This window comes from Canis lupus, chromosome 38, assembly GCF_048164855.1.
Source record: "Canis lupus baileyi chromosome 38, mCanLup2.hap1, whole genome shotgun sequence".
Classification (NCBI taxonomy): domain Eukaryota; kingdom Metazoa; phylum Chordata; class Mammalia; order Carnivora; family Canidae; genus Canis; species Canis lupus.
In genome coordinates this window covers 18,195,954-18,208,816 of record NC_132875.1, presented here as the reverse complement: position 1 = coordinate 18,208,816, position 12,863 = coordinate 18,195,954, and positions in this window count along the sequence as shown.

Genomic DNA, 12,863 nt, shown 5'->3' with positions numbered 1-12,863 from the left:
ATTCAAACTCCCCGGCACCACCTGTCAGGCCCTCCTACCATTCTTCCATCTGGTCCATGGCCCTTCTCACACCAACCTCTCCACTTTCTTCCAACACGCCAAACTCATTCATGCCTCTGGACCTCTGCACTTGCAATGTTCCTTCTTCTTAAAACAGTCTTTCCTGAGATCCTCACATGCCTTATTCTTTAATAGCATTTGGGCCACTACTCAAATTTCACCTGCTAACTGAGGTTCTTCCTCCCTCCCTAGCGCAGAGAACACCCCTCTCTTTTTGCATAGCACTTATTAGTATGTACTTGCACACCCTGTCTCTTCTGCTGAAATACAGGTTTCAGAAGAACAGGGAGGGACCAGACACCAGAATAGTTCCTAGTACTCAGTGCATGCTTAATTAATCTGTGTTAAGTGCTTAAAATGAGTGCCATTTCAACAGAAAAAAAAATAAGTCTGGTGGTTTCTGCAAATTTATCTCCCTTTTAGGTCCATTTACTACTCCCTAGATTGGGTTCCAATCCTCTAAAACCCCATCAAGCCCTTTATTTCACTCCCTCAACCCTACTAATGTAGGTCACTGCACAAGTCATTTGAGAAATGGCCAATGCCCCTTTACCGTGGTATGTCTGAATTCTAACATCATAAGAACTGCCTTTCTCCAAGAAGTGACTGTGAATTAAGCAGGGAGAGATAAAGCAAGATGAGAAACAATATATATGTGGGGTTTTAGGCATGTTCCAATGTTACTGCTTATATAAAGCTTTACTTCCTTTTATAAAAATAGTACTTCCATATGGGAACTCTAAACAATATATTAGTTGAAAGAAGAAAATAAAAATTGGTCATAATTCCCTCAATCAGGGAGCCACTGTTAAAATTTTGGTATTGTATTTGTATAGTCTTGTTTTCTCTTTGTGTATGTGTAAACCATTAAAACAAAATTTAGCTCTTACTCTGCATCTACCTTTGTAAGCTGCTTTATTTTAATCTAACAATATATAATGAATATTTTTATGTCATTAATCATTCTTCCACAGCTTGATTTTAATTACTTTGTCAACAAACATCTATTGAGCTTTAATGAATTATTGTCCTTGAGGAAAACAGGTGGGGTTCTCTGAGGTCAAGCATTTTACTGCACCTCCCTCATGGAGAAATGGAAACTTCAGATCAGTTGTTTCGGAATGCAGAAGAGCAAGAAGATTAAGATTTTGGAGAACTAAAACTTAACTTTAGTTTTGTTAAGGGGTTCCAGGGTGAAGCTCAGTAAAACATAGAATGCGTCCACCTAGAATAGGCAACCAAGACTCAAAGTGCTTATTGATTAAAATAGAATTCATCCTACTAGAATCATGCTAAGATTGAGAGCAAGATAAAAAGGACATTCGAGGGAGAACAAGAAAGAGGGGTTGGGAAGAGTAGGAGCACCCAGGAAGTATAAAAATAAAGTTGGTTGTCCAGAGCCCCAAACCAAAAGAAAGACTCATCAGAGGGATGATAGGCGGGCAGATCCCAGGGAACCAAGTGACACAGAGTAAATAGCTTCCACTTAAGTCACAGAGGGCTTAAATTGGGGAAACTTGCTGTCCTGGCAGGACCAACAAGAGAAGGCTCAGTGTAGACTCCGGCAATAGATGTGGGTACAATAGGAAAATAACAATGCCTGGGTCTTGGAAAAGGGAGGACCTGCAGCCCACAAGAGGCATAGGGTACTACATCCCTCAAAGACAGTGCTGAACTCTTTAGCCACGTGCCCCCATTCCACCAGTGAGACTCCTGAGAACATGGAGGAGAAGAGGGAAAATTTTACTGGTGGCTGTCGCAGGAGGGTCAGCCTAGAAAGGATACTAGGCCTTCTGGCATTTAGCAAAGCTTTGTATGAGCTGTAAGCTCTACCTTACAGGTGCTCAGGCTGGTCAGGGAGAAACAGGAAGAGGGACACAAGAACATTACGTGTGTGAAAGGCAATGCCCGGAGGGCCTCACAGGGCCTCACAGGTGGGGTTCTCAGGTGAAGGCAGTAAGACTATCTTTCTCTGCCTTTGAATGCCACATTCTCTTCTGACTTACCCGAGCATGCTGGCATTGCTCCCCAATACTTTTCAGAAGGTATGTATTTACTCACAAGTGTCTCTCTTTTCCCAGCAAGGACGATGTGTGACTGCACCCTGATATACCCCTCTCACCTCAACTCTGAGGATCTGTGGCTGGATTCATTTTGCCTGAGTCTTTTCTATGAGGAGACCACTCAGACCTTCATATAAACGGAATTTGCCAGGCCCAGTTTACCAGGCACACCCAGATTTATACTCACCCCTGCCTCCCTGCTAGCAACTCTCATGCCCCTGATGTATCCTGTACCCCACATGCCTTTGAACCATAATGAAGATTAAATAGCAATTGGATTATTATGTGAACTGAACAACAATAGATGACGATGGGTCAGGGAGTATCACCGAAAAGCGTAGATGTCAATCAAGACCACCTTGACTTTGAGTTCAAATGAATCAACCGGAATAACCATTTCTCTTGCTTCAGGAAAGCCAGTGGCCCTGCAGGCTCTCTGAGGAGATGCTTATTTCTCTTGCAGTCACACCTGGCTCAAACTTTCTGTGTCCCTGCCACTCATTCCATTTTTGGAACATTTTGCCATGCGGTACAAGGCGTCCTTTCTGCACACTACATCACCTCGTGTTGGACACCACCTCCCAGCTCACTTCCCCAAATGCCACAGCAGAAGGTTGCATATGGAGCAGATTTTAATAAAAATTTCAAGTAAAGGAAAGAGTTTAGATCACACCGTTGCCAACAATTTAAAGTCAAATAGTACATTTTATTTTTGGGGTTTTTAAGATTTTATTTATTCATGACAGACACACACAGAGAGAGAGAGAGAGGCAGAGACACACAGGCAGAGGGAGAAGCTCCATGCAGGGAGCCTGACGTGGGCTTGATCCCAGGTCTCCAAGATCACACCGCTGGCTGAAGGTGGCGCTAAACCTCTGGGCCACTGAGGCTGCCCCTATTTTGGGGGTGTTTTAACTGCCTTTCCCCCAGTTTTCTCTCAGGCCTCCTTCCTGAGAAAAGTCCATCATGTTGTGATCTCCCTCCTGCTCTCCTCTGACCTCCTCCCCTTCCTCAAATTCCTCTTACTCCTTTGGGCAGAGCCATCTCATTGTCCACTATCTCATTGTTACACACTTCCCAGATCATAACCCTAAGACTTCACCTTCCTCCTCTAGAGTAGCCACTTTGGTATTATCCTTAACATAACAAGCACCTCTTTAAGAGCAACTCTAGAGCCGCTTATTGAAAGAACATTTTGTTGCCCTACTTCAGCTGGGGAAGAAGAGAACGTTTAGAAAATCTATAAACCTAAGATTGTATTCTTTGGAAGATAAACTATTTCTCTATTGCCCTTCCATCCCGGCCCCTCCTGCACAATGAATGACCCTTAAGCCATCATGGCGGTGGAGAACCCAGCTCTGGAGGGGGAGGATGGAGGGAGGCACACTTCTGTGTGTGGTGCCACGTGTAAGGAAACGTAGAAAAACAAGAAGGAAAGCACACCTGGACACCACAAAATATATGAATCCAAAGCTACAAAACAGCATGAAACCCATTCTTGCTGAAATAAAACCCCATCTGTCCCACACAATCATTTTCCCCTTATTAAATAAGATGCCAAGTTACTTTTATCAGATTGGCATTTGGCCTATTCAAGAACAAACACGAGAATCTCCCTAAGTTTGTTTCTGGATATGAACAATGGTGATTACTGTTGTTGTTTGTGGAGCCTCCCTTGTCAAAGCAGCTGAGTGATTGGCAATACGCAGGCGTGAGGATGGCAGAGCAGAGTATGCCAGTATCTATTGCAGTCGTTTGCCAGGATAATGTAGGCTTGTCAATTATGTTGTCAGGCGGCAACTTATGTTGAATTTGAAAACAGTAAATGTCATACAAAAACATAAGTGATTTATATATGAGAGCACAGGAGCACTTAAAATCTGCAATGTAATGAAATGAGATACCAACAGATTGCATGTTTTGTGGTTATTACCACAGAGGGGGGAGAAAAACCCTCTAGAAAAGAAATAACTATTTGAGAGCAATCAGCTCCAAAGCATGAACCACTTCCCACCTCAGCCCTTCTCCCAATTCTTGGAACATTCAGTCAGTCTATCAATCTGACTAACTAATAATGCCTCGGTACTTTAAGTAACAAAAGCTCCAGCACTCAAATCAAAAGTCAGTCTGTTCTCTGCTGCACTTTGCAGCCTGACAATACACCATCTGACAAAATGCAAAAGGCCTTGCTAAAGACTGGGGGGGCGGGCGGGGGGGGAGGAACAAAACAATGCAGAAAATTCAGGATAGGTTATAAGCTACAGCTAAACTGACCATACACGGGGTGACCTATTTGGAAACAGCCAAGCTTCCATTTGTTTTTTGAGACTTGGTCCTTTGAAACCACAGTTTTACATAGAAGTTGAAATTTTTTGCTTCTGTTGCTAGATCCGTTAGTGAGAACAAAACCAGTTCAGAGATGAGAAATCACAAATTGGTCACACACCCCACTCCTATTTTATTCTGATTGCACCCCCTGCGATTCCACGATGGAGGCTGCTCTGACCTGTGCTTCCACTACTTCCTACCTGTCGACAGGACTTCAGTCTATCCCTCAGCTCTCCTCTCCATTGCTCTTGGCTTCGTTCTTGGGATTCCTATATGGATTCTAACCCATTTCCCTAGCTATCTGACCCCTGGATTGTCTTCCTTGCACCGGGCTCACATATATTACCCTCCCCCTTCCTGCTACACCCGACCCCCACCCCCCACGAAGTGGCCTGAGCTATTTCCTGTCTTGCTCTTTTGCCTTGTAGACTTCCTATTGTCTTCACTACTTTTTAAATCCTTATTACTCTTTTTCCTACAGTACTTTTACTGTGGCTCCTTTAATTGTATGTTCTTAGAATATCTGCAAGGTAGCTCCCAAACTTTCAATGCAGAAAGCTGGCCTCATCAGTGCACAGTCCACCTTGCCACCTTCTGCAGGAAGCCAGGCTACCTCCACTCAGGCAGAGACTCATCATCCATAATTAAACATAATACAGAACAACTCTAAATTATTCCTGCCCACCAGAAAGAGATGTTGTAGTCTTTATTTAAAGAAATGAAGACATGGAGCTCTCAGACAAGAGCCAAGTGCGTTTTCTAGCCACAGTATCTGAACTGCAATATTAATTATTATTGCCAAATGAGGGAGCTCTGTAGAGGATTTTCTTGAGAAAAGAGAAACATGGGCAATTTCAAGCGGGGAGGTTCAATCTTGATTTTTACTTTTTCCTAGCCAAGATACAATTGCAATATCAGATGTTTATGAGGTGAGATAGTCTTCACCATATCCTCTTTTGTGCGCTTTTCCACTGAGAGATCTTGACAGACCACCATGTCTGTCTATCTTACAGTTAAACCACCATAACTCAGTATTTCCTATGAATTTTTTTTTATTTAAAAAATGTAAATGGGGTCATTTTCCTTAAGGAACCTAGAAATCTCTTTCAAATGTAAATGCTCTGTTCTGTTTGACATATACTGCTAGACTTCTTGGCATCATCAACAAGGAAAACTAGAATATAAACTCCAGGATTACATATAATGAGCCATTATCTCTCAAGTCCTAAATTGTTCCTTTATCATAAGGGAAGTTCTGCTGAGAGGCACATTAACTCCTTTATTTATCACTGAAACTCAGTCCTGGTGGGTTTATATTTAAACATGACTAAGTACAGTGGGGAATGTAAGATTGAAATGGTTCCTGACTCCTCATAGTTTACTTTCTTATGCAGAATGATATCACACTTATGAAAAGAGATAACTACTATGCAAATAAAAATGAATAAAGGACATTCATGGATAAGCTCTTCAGTAGAGATAAACATCCTGAAATCTTTTATCAAGAAAATTACCTAAAGTGGGAAGTGTGTTTAAAATCAGACATAACGGTTCAGATTCCAATTCTACTACTTCTGGCTGGGAAAATATGGGCAAGTTATTTAACCTTCTAGGACTTTCTTTTCTTCTCATCTGGTAAGAAGGGATAATTTTCAATATCTTCAAAATTAAAAGGAATAATATAGATAAAAAGCCTTGATAAATACTAGTTCCTTTTCCCTCTAACATAGATGGTATTTAAAATTCTTATCAAACCACCACCCTTACTGATCACTCTCCAGAATACGGCCCAGATTGGTGCCTCCCCAGGACCTTTGCACTTGGCTGTTTTCTGTGCCCGGAAGGCTCATCTCCAAGATCTTTTCATGACTAACTCCCCATTATTCACTTTCAGCCCAAATCTTGCCACCTCAGAGATGTTTCCCATGTTGTAAACGCTCTCTATCCCATCATCTTTGTGATACATACTGCTACATGACCTAATTTTATTATTTGTTAGTTTCATAATTTATTGATCAGTCCACACACACACACACACACACACACACACACAGAACAATCTTCAAAAAAAGAGAGAAGCTGAATACCTAGTTCACTGCCACATCAGCACATAGTGTTTATACCTGACTCTGAAAACAATGGAGAGCCAGGAGAGTGAATGAGAAGGTTATCCTCAAAGAAAGAACATTCTGGCCACAGTGTGAAAAATGGATTGGCTCTGGAAAAGGCAAAATTATGGAGAGACAGTAAAAAAGATTAGTGATTGCCAGCAGTTAGAGGGAGGGAGAGATGAATAGATGGAGCACAGAGGATTTTTAGTATGATAAACTTTCTGCATGATACTATATTGGTGGATACATTGTCATTATCCATTTGTCAAAAATCATAATGTACAACACCAAGAATGAACCCTAACATGGCTCTGGATGATAAGATGTGCCAATGTTGGTTCATCAATTGTAATAAATGTACCACTCTGGTGGGGATATTAATAGTGGGGGAGGGTGTGCATGTGTGGGGACAGGGAGTATATGGGAAATCTCTCCACTTTCTGCTCAGTTTTGCTGTGAACCTAAAACCACTCTACAAAATGAAGTTTGGGCTTTTGTTTTTGTTTTTTTTTTTAATGGATTGAAGAAAGCAAAACTTAAGACAGGACAAAGGAATAAGACTGGCATAATCGAGGCAAGATATGACAAAGGCCTAACCTATGGCTAGAGTAAACACCCATACAGGCTAGGATTTATGTCCTCTTGGTGTATAAATGTCCCTTTCAAGCAGAACACCTTGACAGGGACATAATACCATGAATGTAATCCCTCTGGCATCTAGTATAATGAGTCTGTTACCTGCATTGATCTATCTCTTGCTTTCTATTAATTAAAAAAAAAAGATTATATTAATTTGAACAGCCAGTTCCTTTAATAATAGGCTTTTAAGCAGTTTATAGTCAACTAAATCCCAAAGATATTTCACATAATATTGTCAAAATACATGTTCCCCATCTATTCTCAAAAATCTTTGTTGGTTTCAAACTGATCTGGCTTGGCTATTGTGATCCTTTTGGTTCCTCATTCATTTAATATAATATCAGGCTCATCTGTCTCTCCAGGATGTGTGTCACCCACGGATTGTATAAGTAAGCCTTCTATATTTTATCGCATTACAGCAAATGATTCTTTACAAGCAGCCAGAGAGTGGATGGATTTTCAAAACCCTTCACCTCTCATATCAAGCTATGTTCTTTCTATACACTATAAATTCCAGTGCAAGGAAGAGGCTGCCGGGAATTTTTGTATTTCTTTATTTGTGAAAAAGTTGACCATTCATTACAGGGCTAAGAGTTTCCTATGGGACAAAGCTAGAGAACTTCATCCATTTTTTATATGAATGCATTAATCTAATCCCATCATTTTAATTGTCAAATTACATTTCTCCATTTGGTCCATAGGCTATTAGGAAAGAATTCATTGATTCTGGGGACCGTGTTGAAGCTGAGTGTAGTACCAACTCCACATGCCTGCTGCAAGCCAGGCCCCATTCAAGATGGATACGGCACTGATTAAAAGTGACAAAAATCCTTGTCCTCATTGAGCCTACTTTCCAGGGAAATGACATTCTAATGGTACCTGAACATTCTAATCTTTTCCATAAACTTCAAGTTATTCTATTTATTAGGCTTTCCTAGAGGATTTTCAGATCAGGATACCCTTTAAGGTTTATGCCTCTTCTAGGTATGGTCCTTAATTTCTTACCCCTTCTAGTTTTATACACGCCCTCTTAAAATTCTGAGCTCAGCAAGACTGTGTCTGAGATGGAGGATTTATTTCTTTAGGTGCCTCCCTGTCTATACACTGCTCCTGACCACAGCTGGAAACAGACAAATTCACCTCTAGTCCTGGCTCCTCTGCTTATTGGCTGTTACTTGGGCAAATTACTCAGCCTCTCACAGTTTTTTCCCATCCACAAAATATGAATAATCAGGCATACTGCAGAGCACTGTTTTAAACACTAAATGAGCTAACGAATATAAAACACTCAGCAAAGTGCCTGGCACATAGGAAACCTTCAGCATGTACATACCCAAGGCCTAATGTTCTTGATTTATGCTCTCTTTCTGAGTTTCTGACAATGTCTTCAGATCTCTTTCTGAAATTTTAAATCTGTATTCTAGCTTAAACGTCACTTATTCCAGGATTCCTATAACCCAAATATCCACTGTCTCACCTATAAGATTGTGGGCTCCATGAGGACCAGGGCCTTGGTTTTCTATTTTGTCTGAAACTAGTATTGTTCTAGCACATAAAAAGGTATGCAAATATTATTTGAAAGAACTGACTCAATTTAGGAAATGCGTGCCTGTTCCTGCTCTCCCTTACTCCACTAACTCAAGGATGACAAGGCACTGTCTCAATTCCCATCAATTATAAATCACTAGCCACATTTTCTTGTCTGTCAGAATTAAGTGATGAAAATTCTCCTCATTGATGCTTTGCATTTTGAGTGATGGCACTGTCATCTTATTAGACATAGAAATAAACTACAGTGTTCCTGAAAGCTTAACACAAACTCAAACTGTTCTTGTGGTTGTTATGTTACATCTGCAATAGACTGTAATGGTTGTTGACACAGATATGTTTGAACACAAAAATAAGGGACCATTTTATGTACAGTAGTTTTGATCTCTGCCTGACCTGCTAAAAATCTAACAGTGATAGTAATCTGAGTAAGCATGAGGCCACATAGGCCAACTATAAATATTAACAGTGTAACTCTATAAATTAGAAGGCTGAGGAGTTCATAAGTATTTAGGGAGAATCTATTGTGTGGACAGCACTGTACTAGTCACTATGATAATGTCAAAAACATATCTATTCAAAGGGTAAAAATCTATGTTAAAGCATACAAATGACACTTGAACTAAAGAAACATGAGGAACCCAGGGCTTCCTCTATTCTTGTATTACAGTTTCATACCACTGTCTTGGGCAATCTCTTCTAAGGTAGCGTAACAAGTTGCAGATTCTGTAAAAACCTACAGTCTGCACAGTCCAACCCAAAGATAGATCTCCTTGGTTTATTCCCATTTTCCTGTGATGAAAAGTAAACACACAAGGCCATTTCTGTAGAAGCAATATTGCAAGCATCACTATCTGAGGGATAAACTAATAATAGAATCACAGCTGGGAACAGGGGAACAAATTTAAGAATTTATGTATCTATGTGTCAGTTTTCTCCCTCATCATCTAAACGTATCTCCTGGTGACTGCCTATCCTATGATATGATACATGTTCTGTATGCCTTCCCTGATGAATTCCTTTTTTAAAAAAATATTTTATTTATTTATGCATGAGAGACACAGAGAGAGAGGGAGGCAGAGACACAGGCAGAGGGAGAAGCAGGATCCCCGCAGGGAGTCCAATATGAGACTTGATCCCAGTACTGAGGATCACGCCCTGGACCAAAGGCAGACACTCAACTGCTGAGCCACCCAGGCATCCCACCCTGCTGAATTCCTGCTAGAATTCCTCAAGTCCAAGCACAGAGATGCCAGGACTGTTCAGGGGGCTCTGTGTGTGGTCTCTCCTGGCACCAGTTTTCCTCTGTTCTCAAGACTCAGGTTAACCCAACTACATTGAGGAATCCAAAGTCCACTTTAAAAAGTAACTTCCTTTATTAGTCTTTAAAGAGAGAAAAATCCTAAAGGCCTATGTATATTAAAATTTTAAAAAATATTTCACACAGATCCACAACTGTTTTCTGTAGATATGATTTATAAACCATTGGTTTTTAGATTAGGATAGTAGGAGCTAACCTCTATTACGTCATGACTGAATTTTTTCCGTAAATTATTCCTTTGAGTTACTTAGGTCAATTATCTGTAAGAGAGATCTTGTAAACATCTTCAATATGTTAAAAATTCCATGTATACTTGTATAATTTAAAAATCTTATAATTATATCAACTACATCTCCATAAAACTGGGGGGGAAACATATAGAACATATACAGGACCATTAAAAAAATTCCATGCTTGAAATACCACCCAAAAATATAAGCAACTTCATCTATAACATAAAATCATTGGAAGTAACCGTTATTATGCAGGTGAATGGCAAAAATGTTTTTTATTTATTTATTTTTTTTAAGATTTATTTATTTATTTATTTATTTATTTATTTATTTATTTATTTATGATAGACACACACACAGAGAGAGAGAGAGAGAGAGAGAGAGAGGCAGAGACACAGGCAGAGGGAGAAGCAGGCTCCATGCACCGGGAGCCCGATGTGGGACTCGATCCCGGGACTCCAGGATCGCGCCCTGGGCCAAAGGCAGGCACCAAGCTGCTGAATCACCCAGGGATCCCCAAATGGAAAAAATGTAACAAATGTCATATAATACTGAATCTACTAGCACCCAAAACACCAAAATACAACTTGTAGCCCAAATCTGGCCTGTCTTCTGCTTTGGTAAATGAAATTCCATTGAATGTGGCCACCCCCTTGTGTACTGTCTATGGCTGCTTTCTCACTACAGTGGCAGAGATGAGCAGATGCGACAGAGATTATATGATAATCAAAGCCAAAAGTATTTGCTATGTGGCCCTTTACAGAAAAAAACTTGCCGACCCTTGATTTAGATTATATAACTTGCTCTGGTCAATAAAGAGGACATGTATTTAGTACTGTTTATAAAATAAAATAATAAAATATAAATAAATTTTCTGGTTATCTTTAAAGCCCAGTCAAATTGAAGGACTGTAGAGTGTAGGCATAATAGTCAAGCTTTACGGTTGTAAAAAGACCTCAATAAACTCACCAAATAATAATTATCATTGACTTTTACCGTGTTCCTATCATTGTTCCAGATACTCTGGGAGCCACCTTCCATACCTCATTTCTAGTTTTCAAAACAATCCTCCACGTAACTATTGGATATATATCCATTTTACATATAAGGAAGTTGAAACCAAGAGATCTTTCTGAAGGCCACACAGACTGCACAGCTCCAAAGTCTGAATTTTAAAGAACTTACCAGGAAGATCTTTTATAAGAAGAGCTAAGAATGAATTGACATCACAAATATCTCCTACATGCTTCTGCACCCTGCACTGAGAAAATGCTAATATAAAAAAGTACTTCTGGAGACTTCTGATTAAAAATGGAGGAATAGAGTCATTTCTGCTCCAGTCTTTTCTTTGAAACCAGTTGAAAAATAAAACAGTGAAATACAATAAATAGAAGACACACTCCACACCATAATTGAAAAGACACCAAATGCAATGAAACTTAATTTATATTTAAATAGAACATTAAGAGTGGACAGGAGAGGTTGGTGTCAAACAGCCCATGATTTATTTGTTAATCTGCTCAATTCGTTTTTCTTTATTCTTTGGAGAGATGGGGCTCATTTTCTCCATGATCTAATCAACTGAGTGTATTAGTCTACCCAGTTTGTTTAGACTGTCAGGAATGACATTAAAACTCCACAAGAAATAAACCAGGTGATCTTATCAGTTTGTCATAATTCCCTTCCATATTCAGCATTTCCTAACTTTTCTCACTCCTTAAACCCTCAGTTTCTGGTCCTTTCAGTAGATGCTCTTGCCTCTTACTTTACTTTGTATTAAACAAGACCAGTTGGAATAAACAACTATTTTCATGCTCTTTATTAAAATTTTGTTATTATATGAAAATCAGCAGGTTGCCATGTGTTCAATACTCTAGTCAAATGGACCACTGGCTGGTCTTCTGTTTTTATACTGGCAGTATTTTATTGAGATAAAATTTACATGCAGTGAAATGCACAAATGTTCCATGAATTTTGATGAATGTGTACACTTCTATAACCATCATCCAGATAAAGATCTAGAACAATTCTATCACCCTAGGAAGCTCTCTCATGCCCCCCTCCCAATTTACTCCCATACCTTGAGGCAAAAACGACTCTAATTTCTATCATCATAGATTTGTCTGTGCTAGAACTTCAATTTGAATAAAATAATTCAGTGTGTACTCTTTTGTCTGACTTATTTAGTTAACATGTTAATGAGATTCATCCATAAACAGTCCACATGTTCATGCTGCATGTATCAGCAGCCCATTTATTTTTATTATACATATATAACATTCTCTATTCTCCTTTTGATGAGAATTTGAGCTCTTATTAATAAAGCTAACATGAATATTCTTGTGGATCTTTCTGTGAACATATGCATTCATTTTTCTTGGGTAAATACCTAGAAGTAGAATTGTTGGGTGATGAAGGAGATATTTGTTTAACTTTATTAGAAACTGGAAAATGGTTGTCAAAGTGATTAGTATAATTGCTATTCTTTAAACATACCACATCCAGCTTTCTCAGTTCTGCAGCCTGATCTATTCTCCTCTCAATTCCCAGAATGTTCTTT